The sequence below is a fragment of the Mauremys mutica genome, chromosome 2, assembly GCF_020497125.1.
Source record: "Mauremys mutica isolate MM-2020 ecotype Southern chromosome 2, ASM2049712v1, whole genome shotgun sequence".
NCBI lineage: Eukaryota > Metazoa > Chordata > Testudines > Geoemydidae > Mauremys > Mauremys mutica.
Window position 1 is genome coordinate 290,934,265 of NC_059073.1, and position 21,704 is coordinate 290,955,968.

The 21,704-nt window shown below is 46.0% G+C and overlaps 1 long non-coding RNA gene across 1 annotated transcript; it reads left to right on the forward strand.

Annotated features, from left to right (window-relative positions):
* The first annotated feature begins 277 nt into the window (after positions 1–277).
* LOC123362807 lies at positions 278–1,596 on the forward strand. The gene is made up of 3 exons (XR_006576579.1): positions 278–535; positions 931–1,070; positions 1,511–1,596. It is a non-coding gene; the product is annotated as an uncharacterized LOC123362807 (long non-coding RNA).
* The last annotated feature ends 20,108 nt before the right edge of the window (positions 1,597–21,704 follow it).

The following is a 21,704-nucleotide window of genomic DNA, read 5'->3' on the forward strand; positions in this document are numbered from 1 at the left end:
TTGCCTTTGCCCTCCTGTGTTTTACAACAGCCCTTCTCTTGTACGTGCATTACAGAAAACGTGTCAACACCTTGCGGCTGGTTTGCTAAATACTTTAGACTGATAGGAAAGAGTCACGATTGTTTTTTTTTTTAAATCTAACTCCCTCACCCACCCCTCCAAAAAAAAATACATCCAGTTGTTTTAAAAGCGGTTCCCTCTTCAGTTTTCCAGTTAAGCCGTGTCGTCGCTAGGGAAAAGGTCAGTGTAAATTCTAGAGTCCCACATAGTGTTTAATTCAACCTGCTAACTCATGTGACTCCTACAAATTGCCTTGACTTCACTTGGATTTTACCTCATGTTAGTTAACTATAGATTCATAGAGTTTTAAGGTCTGAAGAGAACATTAACTCATCTAGTCTGATCTCCTGTATATTGCAGGCCATTAAATTTCACCCAGTTTGCTAACTCATGTTAAGAACACACCTTTTTTCCTAGTGAAGACAAGGCCATAGAGACTCAACGATCTGGATAAGCACAAATAAGCTGCACACAGGTGAGCTAAACCTTGGCTTTCTGGGCTAGGATTTACGTGGTTTTAGGAGCGTGTTATATAACCATGCTCATAAAAGCTCCCTTTTCACACCAGCCAGGGAAGCCATGTTAGAACCGTGCCAGCAACCACGGCATCTAACCTCAGTTGCAGCTAGGCCCATTTCTGAGCCAGCATGGGCAGAGCATCAGTATAAGATTTCAAGAGGTGCCAATGGGTGTGGGTGTCGGGGGGAAGAAAGCATTGGAAAAGCAGACGAGATAGCCCGAGAAAGGCGGAAGAAGGATGTCATTAAGAAATAAAAGCCACTAACAGGAATTAAGGGGGATGTTTTTAGAACTTAAGAGGGGGGAAAAAAACACCAAAAGAACTGAACATCTCCTGGTTTGGTCAAGAAGCACTGCACAAAGACAGCCTTTTTGGAAGAGGAAGACAAAGCGCAACCTTTTTCTGGAATTCGAGGATAAAGACGTCTCTTTCTGGGAATTGTTTACACCTGGACACCAGGGAGCAGACTGAACAGCCAAAAAAGACTGAGGTAACTTTGAAAAAATCCGTGCTGGGACTGTGGGTTTTGTTTTATATTATTTGTTTATTTAAATACATAAAAAAATGAAGCAGCTAGTGTATGGAGAGATTGAGCTTCGGGGGACCAAGGTACGTTTTTAGGTTAGTGGTAGCACTATTTATCATTTTAAAGACAAATTTGATTACCCTGATGGGAATTCACGTCTTCGGGGAAAGCTGCCCAGTTGTCATATTAATCATTGCGTTTAGTGTTTTCATTAGGATTTTGGTTTAGTTTGGGATATTCATTTTTCCCCCCTTTAAATTCAGCTTCCACTTGCCCGGGGGCTTTGGCCTAGTAATCTTTACGGAATGTTTTTACTCCATTCCCCTCCAAGTCAGGAGTTTTATGAAGGTGATTACCTGTTAGTGCTGCTGTACTTCAGGGTCTGTAACTCTTTCCATGATCAGGGACCTACATTCAAGTGCTTCTTTCTTGGAAGAAACTTAACGCCAGATAACACTGAACATTTACTGTATCAGCTCTGGAGCACAGGGTATGTATGTGCATGTTAATAATTCAAAGATTTTAGAGGCCAGAAGGAGCCATTGTTATTAATTATTAATTATTAATAATAATTTATTTGTATTCCTGTATCACCTAAGAGCCTCAGTTATGTCCCAGGACCCCATTGTGCTGTGATCTCTATTATTATCTAGTCTGACCACTATGCTCAAGTGAGTAGGTTCCATTGAGATTATTGGAACTAGTCACCTGAGCAAAGCTCATGAATTCACAGACAGGACCATGCTGATTGTCTGGTGTGGCCTCCTGCATTACACAGGCCAGAAGTTTGCACCCACGAATTCCTGCATCAAACACAAAAACTTCTTGCTGAGAATAATTAACCATTAAGACAACTTATCAAGGGATGTAAAGGAGTCTCCATCACTCTAAGTCTTTAAATTTAAGTTTGAATGTCTTTTGCTATGTCTACGCTATGGGGGTAAGTTGACCTAAGTTATGCAGCTCTACCTATGTGAATGAAGTAGCTGGAGTTGACGTAGCTTAAGTCGATTTACTGTGGTGTCTACACCATGCTGGGTTGATGGGAGATGCTCTCCCGTCGACTTCCCTTACTCATCTCGTTCCTGTGGAGTAGCGGAGTCAATGGGAGAGCGATCTGCAGTTGATTTAGTGGGTCTTCACTAGACCCGCTAAATTGACCCCTGGTGCATCAATCGCCACAGCGTCGATCCCTGGTAAGTGTAGACATGACCTTTCTAAAAGATATCCTCTAGTTCACCCACAATTTATTGGGCTGGATGCAAGAATCACTGGTGAAATTATCTGGCCTGAGTGTTATACAGAAGGTCAGACTAGACAATCATGATCCCTTCTACAAATCCATGAACTTTCCTCAGATGACTACATCCATCAACCTCAATGGAATCTACTCACCTGAGCAAATTGACTCACCTGCGTGTTTGCAAGATCAGTCCCAAAATCAGGCTTGAATAGAATGACTCATCTGAGCCAAATCAGATGTATATTTGTGTATGGAAGTCAGGGCCCTTTAGGCTGCAAACTCTACAGGGATGGAACCATGCCTTTTTATTTTGTTCAAAAACTTAAAATTAGAGCTGGTCATAAAATTTTCAGTGGAACAGTTTTCCACCAGAAAATGCAGTTTTGTCAAAATTGAAACATTTCAAAGGAGCGTGTCCATTTCCAACTAAGGTTTAGCTGGAAAAATGTTAAATTTTCTCATTTTGGTTCGATAATGTTCAAATGTTTTATTTTGATAAGGTTAAAAAAATAGTTTTAACTTTATCATTTAGATTAATTTTGGTTAAACTTTTATTTTATATTAAAATATTAATATTCATACTAGCTAATACTTATGTTATATTTGATGTTAGATATTATATTATATTATGAAGTTTCAACATTATCAGAATGAAACATTTTTATTTTAGCCAAATGAAACAAATCTGACATCAAAACAAAATATTTCAGTATCTCGGGCAGTAGCCTTTTGCCTCAGTTTCTCACTTTTTGGGGTGTGCAAGTCCAAAGGGTCAATGCCCTTTCAACACTCCTTTGCTCTTTCCCTCTACTGCACCCCGCTCATGGTTAGTTGTCTGAGATCAGCAAAGTCCCAGAATTCAGGAGCCCATTCACCTCGGTTCACTCGCCTCCTGCTGCTTCCCGCAGCTCCAATTAGCCAAGAATGGCGACATAAACAAAATGTCTCGCAGCCCACCAGTGGATTACCCTGATGGGCCGCGTGCTGAAGGTTGCCGACCCCTGACCCAGGCAATGTAGGTGTGTCTATGCAAATACAGTCTGCTCCTGAGGTGTTTTCCTCCAGTTCACCAATAGATGGCAGGGGTGAGCTTATTAAGACCCTGGCTTACATGCATCTTTAGGCACCTAAATACCTTTGTAAATCAGGCTCATAGGGTGTGTCAACACTGTATCTGGGAGCCAGCCTCCCAGCTCAGGTTGACAGACTCATGACAGCGGGGCTAGTGTGCTTGAAAATAGCTGTGTAGACATTGTGGCTCAGGCTGGAAGGCTTGCGAGTCCAAGGTCCAGCCAGACATCGAAGCAGTATCTACACAGCTGTTCTTAGCTACAAGTGCAAGTCTATGGAACCGGAGTGAAAAACTCACTCCCAGACGCAGTGTAGATGTAACCAGCGTGTAAGCTGGTCAGTATTTTCTTTTTTACCCTGTTCCATCAAATGAAGACAAGAGGTCACTCCGTAAAGTAACTAGTGGATACATTTAAAAGAAATTAGAGGAACATCCCTCCAAGTAGAGTGGATAAGTCAATAGCCTATAAATGTTGCATGCTAATCTAAAACTTGTGTGCACCTCACAGTGGTGTTGTGAGGATAAACACATGAAATATTGTTGGCGCTCAATAATAGGAGGCATATGCAGAGGTGAAAGTAAGCCAGTACGGTCTGGTACTGCGTACCGGCAAGAACCAGTACGCCAAGCCAGACTGGACTGGCTTCCGTGGTGGTGATTTAAAGGGCCCGGGGCTTCAGTCACGGCGGGGAGCCCCAGGCCCTTTAAATCCCCACCGGAGCTCCGGCAGCTGGGCTCGGGCAGGGATTTAAAGGGCCCAGAGCTCTGGCTGCTGCGGGGATCCCCAGGCCCTTTAAATCCCTGCCAGAGCTCTGGCAGCCAGGCTCAGGCGGGGATTTAAAGGGCCCGGTGCTCCGGCCACTGCAGAGCGCCCCAGACCCTTTAAATCCCCACCGGAGCTCCGACAGCTGGGTTCCCGCGGTGATTTAAAGGGCCTAGAGCTCTGCGGTGGCCGGAGCCCCGGACCCTTTAATTCACCTCTGAGCCCCAGGGCTCCCAGCTGCCTCTGCAGCTGGTATCTCTGGGGTGATTTAAAGGCCCCGCCTCTTCCGGTTGAGGCCACGCCTCTTCCAGGTGAGGCCACATGCCCGCTCAGGACTGCAGCGTACCAGTAAGTCCTTTAAGTTACTTTCACCCCTGGGCATATGAAGTACCTTAGACAGCTAGCTGTAGAATCACATACTAAGGGTAGATCTACACTCACCGTCCGGGTCGACACGGTGAGTTTGACTTCTCGGAGTTCGAACTATCGCGTCTAATCAAGACGCGATAGTTCGAACTCCCCGCGTGCTCCGGTCGACTCCAGAACTCCACCACCGTGGCGGAGTCGACCTTGGAGCCACGGAGTTCGACCCCGCTGCGTCTGGACGGGTAAGTCAGTCGAACTAGGGTACTTCGAGTTCAACTTGCGTACCCTAGTTCGACCCACCCCCCTTAGTGTAGACCAGGCCTAAGAAGTTTTTCTCCAAACAGTGTACAATGGAAGGCTGGGAAACTAAGGGAGTTGGGTGCTCAAATCCTACTGAACTTCAGTGGGAGCCTAATTCCCTTAGGGGCTTTTGAAATTCCCTTCCTAAATATACAAGACAAAGAAGGGAAGTATTTGACTTATGGGAAACTAAAGCACAGAAAGATTAAGTGGCAGACCCAGTGCCACAGGCAAAGTCTGGGGAACACTAGGAATAGAACTTCACTCATCTGGGTTCCAGCCCTGAGGTTTAACCACAATACCGTCTTCCTGTTCTACTGCACAGGGAGCCTTTGACAGCTGTTTTTATGCAGGGTTATCAGCATCTGAAGACCCATTATTAAGTTACAGTTTGTTCATTTATAGCACGTTAAATGTTTGTGTGTTAATTTACAGTCAAGGTCATGTTGATAAGAACCATGGCTGAGCAACCACTCATGCAGATAAAATTAAAGGGAGCTTGGATAATTAAAGGCATGTGCATTAAAAACATCACGGACCAAATTCATCATTGGTGTGGCTTGCCACCAGGACGCCAGTGATGTCACACACGTTTGATTTAATTATCACTTTTTTAACACGATGATTGATCTTCCTGGTTTTGAAAACCATGCTGACTGTGAATAGAGATTGTGTTTTAACCAAGGCCTTGCACAATAACAACCTCATTAAATTTGATTCCCAATTGTACCTCATTCTTAGCAACAGGGTTGAATCTCTTATTTCCTTTTTTCATTGCAGCTGCTAAGAGTTCTATGTCAAGATGGATTTTTTCCCCCTGTAGTAACTCCCACATTCATTTTCTGATTAGCTGTGACATCTGGGATACATCCTATGGATATGTAACCCATACTGGCTCAGAGTGGCACTCTGTTCCACTCTAGTGGTGGCTAGGTCAGCTAGAGATTGATGAACCTGCTGCAACCTTGACTAAGAGAGATATGTCTTTTAGCTCAGGCAGTAGAGGCTCATGCATTAAGCTCAAGCGGTCCCAGGTTTGATCTCTGCTGCCGACACCCCTCATTGGGTTACACGTGTGTTATCTCCCCTTTACTAGCTACAGCAAATGACATTTGCCAGCTATGTATCTATCTGAGCTACACAGTGACATCACTCATCTAGTCTGACAAAAACAAATCCAGACCTCATTAAAGCCAGGGGAAGTTTTTACTTTCATTTCAGTACAACCGGGATCTGGTTATAAGTCATAGTGAATGCTTTGACCTTTTTTGGTTACTGTGGCTGGTAATTACAGTGTCTTTTCTCTGAAGGCCATTGTGGCATCATAAAATGCTCCTTCCAGTTTTGGATTTCTTCTTCTTGACTTCAGTAATTTGCTTCCTGTGCCTATGGAAGATTTCAACAGATGACGCCTCACCCACAAACCATCTTTCAGAGTGCTTTGATACTACTGTGATGGGAACTGGTCCAAACCCCTCACCCAGACAGAACAATAGCCCATGCACATGCCAAGTTTATAAAAGGAGCTTGGAAGAAATGAAGGAGAAAATGGAGGAGATAGGTCAGTAAAAATAGTTGGCCAATTCCTCAGCTGGTTTAAATCGCTGTAGCTCCATTTAAGTTGGCAGAGTTATGTCAATTGACACCACTGGAGAACACCGGCTCAGCACAGATTTCAAACATTTAGACTTGCTCTAAATCAGGGGTCCCCAACGTGGTGCCCGTGGGTGCAATGGCGCCCGCCAGGGCATCCATGTGTGCCCGCTTACTGGCCGCCGGACAAGCAGCTGCCAAAATGCCGCCGAGAAGTGCCAACATCAAGAAGCGCGACCGCCAAAATCCCGCCGAATTTTGGTGGGATTTCGGCGGCGACGCCTCTTGATGACGCTCCTTCACGGTGGCATTTCAGTGGTGACGCCTCTTGACGTTGCTGCTTCATGGCGGCATTTCGGCGGCTGCTTGTCCGGTGGCCACAGTCCTCGGTGGCTAGTCGTCCGGCAAAAAGGTTGGGGATCACTGCTCTAAATTCTCTCTCATTTAGAGATCAGGATAGGATGAGAAAGGGGATATTTAAAACAAGAAAGGACAAAACACTGGAGAATACACTAAAAAGAACAAACATGCACTGGCACTGTGTGATGTGGTAGAGGAGACCTAACAGGGCTTTTCCATCTCTAAAGAGCAAAGAGGAACTAGGGAATTATAGACCAGTCAACCTAACTTTGATAGCCAGAAAGATACTGGAACAAATGATTAAACAATCTGTTTGTAGGCACTTAGAGGATAATAGGGCAATAAGTAATAGCCAATATGGATTTGTCAGGAACAAGACATGCCAAACCAACCTTCATTAACAGTGCTACGGACTTAGTAGAGGGGGGTGAGGAAGCAGTCATTGATGAATCTTGATTAATAAGACTTTTGACACAGCCCAATACTACAGTGTCATAAGCAAAGTGCGCTAGATGAAATTGCTATAGGAGGGGATCACAGTTGGTTGAAAAAACATATTCAAAGAGTAAATATCAATGGTTTGCTGTCAAACTGGGGGGATGGGGTCCTGTAGGCATCGTTCCTGAATCTGATACTATCCAATATTTTCATTAATGACTTAGATAATAAAGTGCAGAATATGCTTATAAGATCTGCAGATGACTCCAAGCTGGGAAGGGTGGTAAGCACTTTGGAGGATGGGATTTGAATTCAAAATGGCCTTGATAAATTGATGAATTGGTCTGTAATCAACAAGATGAAATAAAATGAATGGGGAATAACTGGCTAGGCAGTAGTACTGCTGAAAAGGATCTGGTGGTTATAGAGGATCACAAATTGAATATGAGTCAACAGTGTGATGCAGTTGTAAAAAAGGCAAATATAATTCTGGGATGTATTACCAGGAGTGTCGTATGTAACGTCTGTATGTACGCAAAGTAATTGTTCTAGTCTACTTGGCGAGGCCTCAGCTGGAGTACTGTGACCAGTTTTAGGGGCCACATTTTAAGAAAGATGTGAACAAACTGGAGACAGTCCAAACAAACACGATAAAAGGTTTAGAAAACCTGACCTATGAGAAAAGGTTAAAAAAAGGGGCATGTTTAATTTTAAGCAAAGACGACTGACGGGGAGCTAATAACAGTTTTCAAATATCCTAAGGGCTGTTATAAAGAGAATGGTGATCAATTGTTCTCCGTGTCCTCTGAAGGTAGGGCAAGAATTAACCAGCTAAATCTGCAACAAGGGACAGTTAGGTTAGATATCAGGAAACAAATTATACGGGTAGATAAATCCTGGAACAGGTTGACAAGGGAGGTCACAGAATCTCCACCACTGGAGGTTTTTAAGAACAGGTTGGACAAACACCTGTCAGGGATGGTCTTGGTGTACTCCGCATGGGGGTATTGACTAGCTGACTTCTTAAGGTCCCTTCCAGTCCTCTAAACTCACACCAGCCATATTCGTTACACCAGAAGAAGAGCTCTGTGTAGGCTTGAAACCTTGTCCTTCACCAACCAAAGTTGCTTCAAAAAAAGATGTTGGCTCATCCACCTTGTCTCGCTAATATTTGTTAGTTTGAAACAGGACAACATCAACGCGAACTAGGTACTGTTTAGTTCACACCAGCACATTGGAGGGCTCTAATGTTCACACTTCCATAGTCCAGACTGCAGTGTCATTAGGCAAGTCCACAGTAAAGCAAAATATCCCACAAGCCGGATCAGTCAAAGTTTGACACATACTGGACTCCTGGACGTATATAATAAACCGGGGCCATCTTAGTTTTACTCTTCCTGCAGCAGATAATTTTTTCCAAAATGACATTTTTTTTAAGTCCCTGATGGGATCCAAAATTAACTTGCAAAGCATATTCCATAAAACTGGGCAGACAAATCATTAAAGAAAGCCATCCTATTTCCTAAATGGAAATAGAAATGACTTAACAATATTTGTTCATCAATGAGTTCTTAGAGGTTGGGTGCGATGAGAAGTAACAAGAAAACACCCTCTCGACAGCTAGGTAAATAAGCTTCTTCCTCTGCAGCTACCAACATTCACGGCATTTGGGGTTTGTTTTTTTATTTACTATGTAATTTATGGTTAAAAATTGTTGCAGAGCATCAACATGTGACATGAATATTGAATAAATACCAGTCTTCAAAGTCGTGTAATTTTAGATGCATTTGAAAGATGCCAGCATTTTGCAACTGGAACAGTGAGATCACCACACTCGGGTTGGTTAGATATTTAAAGTAATTTTAGAGCTGCTGCAAACAGCCAAGTAGACAGCCTTTGGAGACAAAGACTGAGACCCTCAACTGCTCTCTGCCCCCTTTTATGCCTGGTAGGGGTCTTAAAGCAGAGTTATTGTGGAAGAAAGTCTACGGCTGCCTTCTTACAAGGAGAACCGGATGACTTTTTTCTCAGCAAATAGTTTCTTCACCCCAAAAAAATGCATTTTTCAGTCAAATAAAACTATTTGTGACTTCGGGTTACATACAGTGAATAGTTTTGGCCAAATTAAAAAAAGAAAGAAAAACAACAGTTGAAAGAGCTGAAACAGTCGTCTTGACACTTTCAAAACAAGAAGCTTTGCCTTTTCGTTTTGAAATTTAGCCAGATTTGTGCGGGGGGGGGAGGGAATAAAAGGGGTTAAAAATGTAATGACGTGAAATGAAAAGACCGAAACAAAATTTGATTTTGGGTCAAAACACATTTTTCTTTTCAGTTTTTCATTTTGGCAAGGAAAACCTAAACCATTTCAGGTTGGGGTCACCCCCAGATGATGTTTGTCTCTCTGATTTTTTTTTTCAGTTTGGCCACAGAGTGGGATCCACTGTTTGAGACCGTTTTGACACCTTCCATGGGCTCCCGGATCATGGCCCGGATCCTGTGAGGTTCTGTGCTACACTGTGAAAGGTATCGAGTCTTCTCAACTCTCACTGAAGTCAGAATGAGTTGAGGCAATTGATGGCCTCCTTGCATCAGGCTCATGATGATGAAACGGTTGAGCAAATAACTAAGGAGCTTCACGGAGACTAAAAAAACCCAGATGTTCAAGACGTGCCTTTGCCAGACTGGAGCACACAAGTCAATGGACCAGTGGATGTTTACACATCCATATTGGGAGTGGAGGGAAGATTTTAAACTACCCCAGTCCACTCCTTACCCTGCGCACTTCCCCACATGTACACCCGCTCAGACCCAAGCAGACAAAAGCCATCTTTGTACTGTCACCTGCTGGAAAAATGAGTCTTGCAAACTCAACAGACAGCACATGGCCCCTCAGCCATTCTCAGGTGCATTTGGAGCTCTGTGATATAGTTAAGCTGGTTTGTTTGTTTATTATTTAAAACAAGACAGGAGCCCTGGGATGGAAAGACAGTCTAGTGGTTTGTGCACTAGCGTAGGCTGTGGGAAACCTGGGTTCTTGCTCCGCAACAAATTACCCATGGGGCAGGGCACTTAATTTCTCTGGGCCTCAGTTCTTCACCTATAAAATGGGGATAATAGCAGGGTGTTGTGACAGTAAATGCATTAAAAGACTGTGAGGCACCCAGATACTCTGGTGAGGGTCGCGTAACTGCTGAAGATAGATGGACTGTAGTACGCTGAGTCTGTTTTGCACATAAACAGAGGTTTCCAGGGCTGTGAATTTGGCACTTTTTGCCAGCATTATAATCACACTTGGAAAAAAACCACCAGGATCTTGTACAGGTGGCTTTGGAGGGGTTTTAAGCATAATATTAATTAAGGAGTAGATTGTGCCTTTAGGTTCAGCACTGAGCAAGGGGCAGTATGGAAGCCGCACTCCCCAATAGGCACCCCCGGAGATGCTGTGTGATACCTGTCTGAGTCACATTCCCCTCCCTGTTCCTTCCTGGGAGTTACTGATTTGTTGCTGATCCGTAGCAGCATTAAATTACTGGTAGCCCAGTACTAGCCCAGCTGTGCTGGTGAGCAAGTGGGGTCAGGGTCCCAGGGAGGAATGGAGTCACGGTTCTACCCATTCCCTGACCACCTGCTCCAAGGAGGAAGGACGCTGGCACATTTACACCTGTAAAACTGGGGTGTAAAAGGGAGGTTCTTAACCCCTTGTCTGGTTGCAGAGTCCAAGTCACAAGGCAGCCTTGAATAAATAAAGGGGGGACGGCTCTTTGCAACGGGGAATAGGCTCACAAGGGTTGTCTTTCCTGCCTGCCCAAATCACAAGCCAATTGAGTCAAAGAGCCAGGGCACTATTGAGATGCTCACTGCTCAGCTACACAGGCAGATAACCAACCGCCCTGTTCGCACACATCTGACGCAGGAGGTGACTGACAGGTTGAATGGCAAGTACAACCCATGCAACCGTTGGCATGTAACTGGAACAGCTCAATCCCTATTCAAAATAAAAGCAATGAAGGGGACAGAGCGGAGGAAAGCAAAACAAAAATAAATCATTTTTGGCTCTAATGAATCAAAGACTGTTACAATCAAAACAACCTTCCGTCTGCAGTCAATGCCTTTGGGCCTCATTTATCAAAAATTATACACCAGCTGTAAGAGGCGGAGGTCACATATTTGCTGGAAGCTGCAAGGAAAATCTCTTCTACAAAGGAGGCCAACTTCCTCCTAGTGGCAGAGGAAGCTGGCTGCACAGATGTAGGCCATGTGGCTGTAGGAAAGAGGCAAGGTGGGTGAGGTAAGATCTTTTATCGGACCAACTTCTGCTGATGAAAGAGACGAGCTTTTAAGGTCCACAGAGCTCTTCTTCAAGTCTGGGGAAGAGAATCAGAGTGTCACAGCTAAATACAAGACCATCCCCGACAGGTATTGTCTAACTTGCTCTTAAAAAATCTCCAATGATGGAGATTCCACAACCACCCTAGGCAATTTATTCCAGTGCTTAACCACCCTGACAGTAGGAAGTTTTTCCTAATGGCCAACCTAAACCTCCTTTGCTGTAATTTAATCCCATTGCTTCTTGTCCTATCCTCAGAGGTTAAGAAGAACAATTTTTCTTCCTCCTCCTTGCAACCATTTGTTGTGGGGCAACGACTCACCGGCACGGTGCCTCCTGCTGGTCATCCTGGGAATTAGCTCTTCCAGCCCGGAGCGCCCTCTGCAGGCCGGTGTCTCACTTGCCGCTGGCCCCCGTGTCCTTCCTGGACCCCGGTGCCCCTCCACATCAGGCTTCTGCCCCAGCAGTAACCCACAATCTGGGTCTCCCCACCCAGGGGGGCCCCAACCCTCTATCCCCACCTTGCCTCAGTGGCTACTGCCAGTCATCATCTAGCCCCAGCTCACTGGGTCAGACAGCAGTCTGTAAACCATTCATCATCAGCAAGGGGGGGTTGGACCAGCTGTAGGGTGACCAGATGTGAAGGGGAAAATATCGGGACCGCCGCAGGGGGGGCTTTTTTTGTTGGTTTGTTTTTTTTACACTCACCCGTCCGGGAGTTCGGCGGCAATTCGGCGGAGAGCCCTTCAGTCGCGGATGGTCTTCGGCGGTATTTCGGCAGCGGGTAATAAACTCTGCCACCAAAGACAGAAGCATCCGCCGCCGAAAGACTGTCTGCAACTGAAGGACTCTCCACCAAATCGCCGCCGAAGACCAGGAAACAAAATATCGGGACAAATGGCGTCCTGACCATACTCTGGTCGGGACATGGGACAAACCCCTCAAAATCGGGACAGTCCCAGTTTTATCGGGACGTCTGGTCACCCTAACCAGCTGCCTTTGCCTATCTCTGGGCTGCCCCTCTGCAGCCCCAGGACTCTTTCATAGGCCTCTAACTCGGCCTGCAGCTTGGGGATTTGCTAGGCTGGAGCTCCCCAGCTCCCTCTGCCCTTCCCCAGCACTGCTCTACCTGAGGTACCCTCCTCAGCTCTCAGACAGCCAGGCCCTTCTCTCTCGGAAGCTAGAGAGAGACTCCCACAGCCTCTGGCCCTCAGCCCTCTTATAGGTCCAGCTGTGGCCTGACTGGGGTATGGCCCCAGCTGCGGCTGCTTCCCCGAATCAGCCTAGCTTTTCCCCACCACAGCCCTCTCCAGGGCTGCTTTTAACCCCCTCAGGGCTGGAGCAGGGTGACCAACCCGCCACACCATCTTTTATGTACTTGAAAACTGCTATCATGTCCCCTCTCCATCTTCTCTTTTCCATACTAAACAACCCCATTTTTTTTCAATCTTCCTTCATAGGTCATGTTTTCTAGGAGGGTTAGTGGGTAATAGATTATTGTAATGAGACATAAAACCAGTATCTCTATCGAGTCCATGATTTCTGGAGTCTAGCAGATTTATGAATTTAAGCTCCCAGGCTCATCTTTTGATGGTGTTGTGCAGGTTTCCTTTGAGGAGGAGGACTGAGTGGTCAGATATGGACTGATCATTTTGTGAAAAGTGTTCGCCCAGGGATAATAGGATGTTTTTGTCTTTTATCAACTTTTTGTGTGAGTTCATTTGAGAGAGTGTGGTGATTGTTTCATTTTGCCCACATAGTTGTTACTGGGGCATTTGATGCTCTAGATGAGGTATACCACATGTTGTGATAGGCATGTGTAGGACCCATGGATCTTGAAAGGTGGGTTGTGTGGGATATTGATCATTGTAGCAGTGGAGATATGGCTACAGATTTCTCATCTTTTGTTCGGGCAGGGTCTGGTGCCACTTTGAGTTGGCGGGTCCTAGTCTGTGGGAAGCTTGCTTCTGATGATGAGCTTGGCAAGATTGGAGTTGAGGATCCCAAGATACACAAACGACGGCACCAAGACAGACCCATCATATCTGGCCATGACACTCTTACTGAAGGCGTATTGGGACTCACAGAAGCCATGTTCAAACCACTCACCACACAAAGGACACGTTTCCTCCAGGATACAACTGACTTCCTCCAGAAACTCAGCAATATCAACAGCCTCCCTCAGAACACTGTACTTGCCACCATGGATGTCACTTCCCTAGACACCAACATCCCCCACAATGACAACATCGCTGTCTACCTCAGATATTTAGAAGACAATGGACAACCCTCAGATCTCCACTCCAAACACATCGCCAAACTCGACCATGTCATCCCTCACCCAGAACAATTTCACATTCAACAACAAACACTATGTCCAAACCTGTGAACAGCCATAGGTACTAGGATGGTTCCTTAATATGCCAACCTTTTCATGGGGCACCCTGAGAATTTCTGGAAAAATGCAACACGAAACCGATGATATACCTGATATACATGGATGACATGTTTGTCCTCTGGGCAGATGACCTAAATTCCCTCATATATTTCCACCACAACTTCAACAACCACTACCCATCCATTAAACTCTCTAGAACATTCCCACACCAGCATCAACTTCCTGGAGACCATGATGAGCTTCAAAAACAGAACCCTACACACAACTGTCTACAAGAAACCCATGAATCACCACACTTACCTCCATTGATTCAGAAACTACCCCAACCACACCAAGAAATGTGTAATCTACGGCCAGGCACTCAAATACCACAGAACATGCTCCGAGGAGAAAGTCCAGGATAAACATCTTAACACACTTAAAATCACCTTCACTAAATAAGGACGCTCTACCAGAGAAGTAGATCGCATCATGGAATGGGCCACCCTAATTTCCCAAGAAAACCTGCTTCAATACAAGGGGGGAAAACAAACACGGACCGCACACCACTAGTTGTCACCTACCACTCCACACTGGGTATCCATACTCCATATGGGGCATCATCAAACAACTACAACCCATACTTGATGGGGGCCACATCGAGAAAGAAATATTTCTAAACCTTCTCTTCTGGCCTTCAAACAACTCCCCAGACTTGTCAAGCTCATCATCAGAAGCTCACCACAGACCAGGGGACACCAACTCAAAGCAGCACCAGACCCTGCAAGAACAACAGATGCAAAACCTGCAGCCATATCTCCATTACTACAATGGCCATTACTCACCTTTCAAGATCAAAGTAGTATTCCCCCTTGGCCCTACACATTTCCTCCACACTCAGGACATTATCCTCTCACTGTATCCTCAAATCCACAGTTACAGCCTTGCCATCTTGGATGAAAGCTATATCTGGCTTTCTGAGATCACTCACTTTTATCAACGAAGGCATTTACTTTCCTATTATGCCTTTTAACTCTGGCAGCCTTGTTCTTTTGACACTGGCCAGATATGTGTAGAATTGTTTCTTATGCCAGGCTGTACCAGATAAAGATAGAGAGTGCACCTTGTCGACCACTTAAGCACCCACCAGCTTTTAATTTTTTTAACCTCCAGGTTCCTTGCATTGAGGTAGGTGAGAAATATTTTAACTGTCTTTTTGACAATCACGTCCAAACTATGAAGAACATACCCAGGTAGCCCGCATAAAGGTAAATTGTAAAACAATCTGGGTAATATAAAAACTTTTAAAATATCGAAGTGCTGTGCTAGTTTAAGACGAGCGCTCTAGAGTTTATTGTACCAATTGACTAGTTTAACTGAAAAGCTGAATCCATGTTTCCTTTCTAAAGGTATGTCTACACTACGAAATTAGGTCAAATTTATAGAAGTCGATTTTTTAGGAAGCGATTTTATACAGTCGATTGTGTGTGTCCGCACTAAGCGCATTAAGTCGGCGGAGTGCGTCCACAGTACCGAGGCTAGCATCGACTTTCGGAACGTTGCACTGTGGGTAGCTCTCCCACAGTTCCCACAATCTCCGCCACCCATTGGAATTCTGGGTTGAGCTCCCACTGCCTGATGGGACAAAAACGTTGTCGTGGGTGGTTTTGGGTACATGAGAGCAACAGCAGACAATCGTTTCACCCCTTTTTTCCGCACAGACGCCATACCACAGCAAGCGTGCAGCCCGTTCCGCTCAGCTGCCACTGTTGTGTCCTGGGTGCTGCTGGCAGAAGACAGTGCAGTAGGGCTGCAAACCATCATCACACTTTCGCTGCCACTCTGGTCTCCTGCTCTGGCAGCAGATGGTGCAATAGGGCTGCAAACCATCGTCACGCTTCCGCTGCCACTCTGCTCTCCTGCGCTCCTGCAGACGCCATATCACGGCAAGCATGGAGCCCGCTCAGATCACCGCAGCAGTTATGAGCACTGTAAACACCTCGCACATTATCCTGCAGTAATCGCAGCACCAGAACCTGCAAAAGCAGGCGAGGAGGCGACAGCAGCGCGGTGTCGAGAGTGATGAGGACATGGACACAGACTTCTCTCAAAGCACAGGCCCTGGCAATTTGGACATCATGGTGGTAATGGGGCAGGTTCATGCCGTGGAATGCCGATTCTGGGCCCGGGAAACAAGCACAGACTGGTAGGACCACATAGTGTTGCTGGTCTGGGATGATTCCCAGTGGCTGCAAAAATTTCACACGCGTAAGGGCACTTTCATGGAACTTTGTGACTTGCTTTCCCCTGCCCTGAAGCGCAAGAATACCAAGATGAGAGCAGCCCTCACAGTTCACAAGTGAGTGGCGATAGCCCTGTGGAAGCTTGCAACGCCAGACAGCTACCGGTCAGTCGGGAATCAATTTGGAGTGGGCAAACCTACTGTGGGGGCTGCTGTGATCCAAGTAGCCAATGCAATCAAAGAGCTGCTGATATCAAGGGTAGTGACTCTGGGAAATGTGCAGGTCATAGTGGATGGCTTTGCTGCAATGGGATTCCCTAACTGTGGTGGGGTGAAAGACAGAACACATACCCCTTGGGACCGGAGCACCAAGGCAGCCAGTACATAAACCTCAAGTGGTACTTTTCAATGGTGCGGCAAGCACTGATGGATCACAAGGGACGTTTCACCAACATCAACGTGGGATGGCCAGGAAAGGTACATGACGCTCACGTCTTCAGGAACTCTGGTCTGTCTGAACGGCTGCAGCAAGGGACTTACTTTCCAGACCAGACAATAACTGTTGGGGATGTTGAAATGCCTCTAGTTATCCTTGGGGACCCAGCCTACCCCTTAATGCCATGGCTCATGAAGCCATACACAGGCAGCTTGGACAGTAGCCAGGAGCTGTTCAACTATAGGCTGAGCAAGTGCAGAATGGTGGTAGAATGTGCATTTGGACATTTAAAAGTGCACTGGTGCAGTTTACGGACTTGGTTAGACCTCAGCTAAACCAATATTCCCATCGTTATTACTGCTTGCTGTGTGCTCTACAATCTCTGTGAGAGTAAGGGGGAGACGTTTATGGCGGGGTGGGACATTGAGGCAAATCGCCTGGCCGCTGATTACACGCAGCCCAACAGCAGGGCGGTTAGAAGAGCGCAGCAGGGCATGCTGCACATCAGAGAAGCTTTCAAAACCAGTTGCATGACTGGCCAGGCTACGGTGTGAAAGTTCTGTTTGTTTCTCTTTGATGAAAACCCACCCCCTTGGTTCACTGTACTTCCCTGTAAGCCAACCGCCCTCCCCTCCCCACTTTGATCACCGCTTGCAGAGGCAATAAAGTCGTCATTGTTTCAAATTCATGCATTCCTTATTAATTCGTCACACAAATAGGGGGATAACTCCCAAGGTAGCCCGGGAGGGGTGGTGGAGGAGGGAAGCACCGGGTGGCGTGATGGAGGAGGGGAGGAGGGAAGGGGGGAAGGACAAGGCCACACTGCACTTCAAAACGTATTGAATGCCAGGTTTCTGTTGCTTGGGGTGGAGTGGTTGGGTCCCTGAAGCCCCCCTTTTCCCTCCCCAACATTCTTGGGCGTCTGGGTGAGGAGGCTATGGAACTTGGGGAGGAAGGCGGTTGGTTACACAGGGGCTGCAGCGGCAGTCTGTGCTCCTGCTGCCTTTCCTGCACCTCAACCATACACCAGAGCATATCAGTTGGATCCTCCAGTAGCCTCAGCATTGCATCCTGCCTCCTCTCATCATGCTGCCGCCACCTCTCCTCTCGCTCCAGCCATCTATCCCCTTGCGCGTCCCTCCTGTCCTCGCATTCATTTTGTGCTTTCCTGGACTCACATTGTTTGCCTCCACGCATTCTGCTGGGCTCTTTTGGTGCGGGAGGACTGCATGAGCTCAGAGAACATTTCATCGCAAGTGACTTTTTTTTGCCTTCTTATCTGCGCTAACCTCTGGGACGGAGATGATAGGGGGAGCATTGAAACATTTGCAGCTGCAGGAGGAAAAAAACGGAGAGTTGGGTTGAGCATTTAAAATGGGTTGGCCAGTTAAGAGGAGGGGCTGCAGTTTTTGGGTTAATGTGCAGCACAAACCCAACTAAAGCCCCCCTCACACCCAATTTTCTGGGATGATCACTTAATCCCTCCCCCCATCACGTGGCTAACAGTGGGGATGATTTCTTTTCAGCCACAGCTAGCCACACAGCCCAGCAGGAATGGCCGCCTCTGAATATCTCCTTAATAAAATTCCCCTATTTCAACCAGGTGACCATGAATGATTTCACTCTCCTGAGGATAACACAGAGAGATAAAGAACAGATGTTGCTTGACTGCATTCCAGTAGCTTTACTGGCCGTGAATACATGCCAAGTCTTTGGGAAAATTAATTATTAAACACGCCTGCTTTTAAACCATGTATTATATTTACAAAGGTACACTCACCAGAGGTCCCTTCTCCGCCTTCAAGGTCCAGGAGCCCAGGTTGGGAGGATTGGGAGGGTAATGTCTCCAGGGTGATAAACAGTTCCTGGCTGTTGGGGAGAATGGTTTCTCCACTTGCCTGCTGTGCGCTATCTTCAACCTGCTCCTCCTCCTCGTCCCCAAAATCCTCATCCCTGCTGCATGAGAATCCCTTGCAGGAGTCCACGTACAGGGATGGGGTAGTTGTAGGGGCTCCCCCTAGAATTGCAAGCAGCTCATGATATAAGTGGCACATCTGGGGGTCTGACCTGGAGTGGCCATTTGCCTCTTTGGTAGGCTTGCCTGAGGTCCTTAAGTGTCATACGGCACTGCTGCGGGTCCATTATAGCCTCTGTCCTTCATGCCCTTGGAGATTTTTTTCAAATATTTGGGCATTTCATCTTTGGGAACGGAGTTCTGATAGCACGGATTCGTCTCCCCATACAGCGATCAGATCCAGTACCTCCCGTTCGGTCCATGCTGGAGTTCTTTTGCGATTCTGGGACTCCATGGTCACCTCTGCTGACAAGCTCTGCATGGTCACCTGTGCTGATCAGCTTGCCACGCTGGCCAAACAGGAAATGAAATTCAAAAGTTTGCCGGGCTTTTCCTGACCACCTGGCCAGTGCATCTGAGTTGAGAGTGCTGTCCAGAGTGGTCAAAATGGAGCACTCTGGGATAGCTCCCGGAGGCGAATACCATCAAATCGCATCCACACTACCCCAAAATTCATTCCAGCGATGTCGATTTCAGCACTAATCCCCTCGTCGGGGAGGAGTACAGAAATCGATTTTAAGACCCCTTTAAGTCGACAAAAATGGCTTCATCGTATGGACGGGTGCAGGGTTAAATCGATCTAACACTGCTAAATTCGACCTAAACTCCTAGTGTAGACCAGGGCTAGGGCAGCAAATACTTCTCGAACTGTCCAGGTTCAATATAATCTTTAGGCTCTAGACCTATTTTCCAGTTGTCTTTGGGATTAACTTCATGTGTTTTGTACTTTGGCAGGATATAAAGTCCCTTGTCTTTTTGATAGTCACTTTAAGGCTGGTATATGGACAGAATTAGTTCAAAATTCCCAAATTATCCCTGTGTGGCAGTTACTAATTATTACAATATTGCCTGCAAAGTCTAAAGCAGTGATTTTCCTACCTCTAACCACAAAATGACTTTCTTCTTTTTTCCAATTTGGACAAGAAAAGACCCATGGCTGTATTCAATAACATTGTGAATAAAGGATCTCCTTGCTTAACCCCACTATGGATTGGTATTGGCTCAGTGGAATCTTTGCCACCCTGAATCGTTGTGGAACAATTATTATATAAATCCTTAATTTCAATAAATTCTTCACTGATACTGTAAAAGCAGCAAAGAGTCCTCTGGCACTTTATAGACTAACAGACGTATTGGAGCATGAGCTTTTGTGGGTGAATACCCACTTTGTCGGATGCATGCATGCATTGATACTAAATCTTTTTTAAAGTGTAAATAATTTGACCATGCCCAATTGAACCAAAAGCCTTGCCTAAATCAACAAAGGTTACATCAACTTCATCACCCTTATGCTTGACTCCCTTGGATCAGATTATTTAAAATCGAAATATTTTCTTCACGACTGGGCAAAGCTATGAATCCCTTCTCTCTTTTGCAAATCCGAACTGAGCATGTCAAATGGCCTTCAAGAAGTTTAAAATAGATCTTCAATGATAATGGCTTAATGGTAATCAGTCTTCAGGAGGAGAGGATTAAGAGCTCATTAGGATCATGCAATTTTGGGATTACGATGGTTCTACTTATTTTCAAATGTTCAGGAATTTGAAGATTTGAGAACTGTAAATTAAAAATCTTAGTAATAATAGAAGGATTTCTTGATCTTTGCAGAAAGGATTTCAGAGATATTTCATGCACAGCTGGTCTCTGAAATCTACTCTATTCAATATTTTAGGTAGGTTGCCTAACAGAAGACCCCATTGGAGGAAGGAGGGAAAAGGGGGACCCTGAAGAGGGTATCGTGGAAGGAAAGCTGAATGCCCCTGCCAGGGCAGAGCCCCCTCACATACCTGCTTGTGCTCCAAACAGCAGATCCCGGCCTATGTTCCTGGGACCTCAGCTGCGGTGTCTATCTCATGAAATTCCAACACTTAGCCATGATGCTGCTGTGATTTTTTTTAAAACCATGATTTACACAGGGCTGTAATTGTCACTCATACCAGGGTGCCACCAGGAACTCCCCTGGTTCTCCAGCTTCCTTTACACACAGCTGCAGGGCCTAGAAATGATCCAAACAACTCATCTGTAGGACCATGAGCAACCGGCAGCCTTTGCGTTTGCCTCACCCACTATCTGTGCACAGGTTCTCCCTACTCTCCTGTCACATCTCCTATGAGCCTTACCATCACCTTCACCGGGTGCCTCTAGCGTATCTCTGCTTTCTGCAGACAACACACAATGAACGTAAAAGCCCCAGCAACTCTAGCAAAGGACTCACACCTCACAGCAGAACTCTTCGGGCCATTGCACTGCCTGGAGGCTCGCACTGGCGCTGCTCAGGAGCAAATTAAATGCCTGGGTGCGTGTGCCACAGGGCAATAAATTCTAACAACTGCATCAGCTCATGTCTGGCGGAGTCTCAAGCAGAGCTAAAAACCACAGACTCGCCTGTTACTAGGAGACTTTCTTTTTTTTTCTTCCCAGGTTTTGTTCTTTGTCAGACGGCTTAAATGGGCCAGGAGTGCAACTGAGTGCTGAATAATGGCCATAAACACTTTGAGCCGTCTAGACAATGGCGTAGGAACTAGAAATTATGGTTATATTCCTGCTCTTGAACAGCATGGAGTTTTCAGGCCTGGTAGTTATGTCAAAAATTAGACTCCTAAGGTGGAGATTTTCAAAGGTGCAAATGAGAGTTGGGCCTACGGCCCATTGAATCGCACGCCGAAAATCTCCCCCGACCTTTTCCAAAGTAGCTGGGGTATTGGGGGCACCCAACCTGAGCCCCTTAAAGGGGCCTGATTTTCAGAGGCTGGGTGCTCAGCACTTCGTGTAACTAGGCCCCTGGAAGGGGTCTTAGGTTGGCATCTGAAAGCCAGGCCTTGAAAATCACTAGTCGCTTTGGAAAAATTAGGGCTTAACACCCTTTTTTTTTAAGATGCCTAAATACAGATTTAGATTTAGGCACTAAGCCCCTAGACAACCATGTAAATAGATCCCTGTAGCCAGTGGAGAGGGGTCGTCTGCTTGGCTCTCTTTGCAGCTTTGGGGTCTAAATCTATATTTTGGC